The sequence below is a fragment of the Trachymyrmex cornetzi genome, unplaced genomic scaffold (genome assembly GCF_001594075.2).
Source record: "Trachymyrmex cornetzi isolate Tcor2-1 unplaced genomic scaffold, Tcor1.1 scaffold246, whole genome shotgun sequence".
Classification (NCBI taxonomy): Eukaryota; Metazoa; Arthropoda; class Insecta; order Hymenoptera; family Formicidae; genus Trachymyrmex; species Trachymyrmex cornetzi.
In genome coordinates this window covers 444462-447173 of record NW_017297123.1, presented here as the reverse complement: position 1 = coordinate 447173, position 2712 = coordinate 444462, and positions in this window count along the sequence as shown.

Here is a 2712-nt window from a genome sequence, read left to right as displayed (position 1 = left end):
AGTGAAATGTAAAAATCCAAATTAAGTTGATTTTTTTTGGGACTAATTACAAACAATTTCTTCGATATATAAATACGTAATAGTTAAGAGTTACCTCTCAAAGTGACTTATCCAAACTTAGTCATACAATAAAAACCACTGAAAGATACCTAACTTTGGATAGCCTTTTCATCAGTCCAGTGTTTTAAACATTTTGGTAACTTTGATTTAATTTACCAGGTATCTAAATATGAAACCGGAATTTACCAATAGATGGCCATAGCTGTCAATGTAGTTGCCATCAGACCGCGTCATTGACGCCATTTCCTTGTTCTGACATCTGACAAAGATTTTTAACTCACAACAATACAAGTTTCATACAACAGTATAGTTTGTAATAGGGGTGAACATGTCGAATTTTGTGCCTGGAAACTGCGATTTGCAAACAGCATTGATTTTCTGTTACCATTTGAAGAAAACTACTGCAGAATCGCATCAAATGCTTGTCGAAGCTTACGGTGAGCATGCTCTTGGTAAATCACAGTGCTTTGAGTGGTTTAAAAAATTCAAAGGTGGCGATTTTGACGTGAGAAACGAAGAACGTGGAAAACCACCGAAAAAGTTTGAAGACAGCTAATTGCAAGCATTGTTGGATGAGGATGACGCTCAAACTCAACAACAACTCGCGGATCAATTGAATGTGACACGAGAAGCCGTCTCCATACGTTTGAAATCCATGAGAAAGATCCAGAAGATGGGAAAATGGGTTCCACGTGAACAGAATGAAAGACAGCAGAAAAACCGAAAAACCACTTGCAAAATGCTGCTCGCCAGGTACAAAAGAAAGTCATTTCTCCATCGAATTGTGACTGGCGATGAAAAGTGGATATATTTTGAGAATTCTAAGCGTAAAAGATCATGGGTAACTCCAGGCGAACCATCGACATCGACTGCAAGGCCAAATCGCTATGGACTGAAGACAGTGCTGTGTGTTTGGTGGGATCAGAAAGGTGTGATCTATTATGAGCTGCTAAAACCTGGCGAAACCGTTAATACTGAACGCTACCGACAACAAATGATCAATTTGAATCAAGCTTTGCGTGAAAAACGACCGGAATATCAAAAAAGGCAACACAAAGTGATTTTGCGTCATGATAATGCACCATCACACACAGCAAAACTGGTTAAGGAAACGATTGAGGCGTTTGGTTGGGAAATACTTTCGCATGCGGCTTACTCACCAGACTTGGCTCCGTCCGATTACTACTTATTTGCATCAATGGGACACTTGCTCAGCAGCGCTTTACTTCTTACGAAGATGTACGAAAATGGTTAGATGACTGGTTTGGCTCAAAAGAACAACAATTTTTTTGGCGTGGCATCCACAAATTGTCAGAAAGGTGGGAAAAATGTATAGCTAGCGATGGGCAATACTTCGAATAAAATATTTTTTATCATTTTCATGCAATAAACGTGTATTTTCTATTTAAAAATTCCGGTTTCATATTTACATACCTGGTAGGCGAATTAGTTGATGTCCAATTTCTCCTTCTGGAGTATGTAGATGACTATTGTCTAATTTCGTAATGTATTGTACTATTCCATCAGTTTTCTGTTTGGAAGTTGTGGCAATCAGAGTATCGATACTTACGTTATTATCCGTTAATTTTGGCGAGGTGGATGCGGATGTACCACGATCGACAGTCTGATTGATCTGATTTGTGTTGATATTGTAACGTTCGACGTCTCGGTAGACGTTGATGACTGATTTTTTATAAACTCCTTCAAATCGCGTAACCATTCGAAGAATGTAGTCATTGACAAGATATCCTCCATAAACAATTGTCGTAATTTTTTGTTCTCAACCACAGAGAATAATTGATTCAATTCTTCTATAGAATAAGTACAATTTTGCAAATCTTTTTTTTTCAATAATTCGAGAAAGATAATTATTGTATTCTTCATTGTTTTAGCCTCCCTCATACGTGTCGTACTTGGATCTATTTTTCGTTGATTCGACATATAGGTCTGTATACATCCAATCATTGTCTTTAAATTTTTGATTATTAAAGTATGTGGAGTCCATGTTTGATATATTAGATCAAATAAAGAACCCATTGAGCTTTCTTCCAACAACGGATCGTCCTCGTCGATGTACATCTCCTGTTCGTTGATAGATTTTTCCACTGCAGGCTTTGATGTAGATTGATGTAGAAGTTTCGCTTCTTCGATTTTTATTATAATGCTCCATATTGAAAAACAATGAGTAATGCACGTTCAAGTTCAATCGCAAAAAGTACTGGTGTATGTGACAAAAAGTCTGGTTCTGTTCACATTTATATATCATCCGATTGTTGGAAAGTCTATAGTTATGTATCTTGGTTTAACATTTTTTAATGAATAAAGCTAAATGATGCATCATGTGCATCATGCTTGAAAGAAGACGCAATTTATCAGGAGACGCGGTAGTATCTCCGGCCATGTTAAAAAAAAAGTGAAAGGACATAAAGACCACTACAAGTCCATTATCCTGAACCATTAAGTCCATTTTTTGGGGGTACAGAACTACCAAAATATAAAAAATTTTAATCGGACGTAACTTATCCTGAAGGCGGCATCGCCACGAGTAATTTGAGCCAAACAAAATAAAATCGGTCAAGCTGGTTCTGGAAATAGAAGCGGTCAAAAAGTGATGATTTTCATGAAAAATGAAGTAATGTCTCCTTATTATTC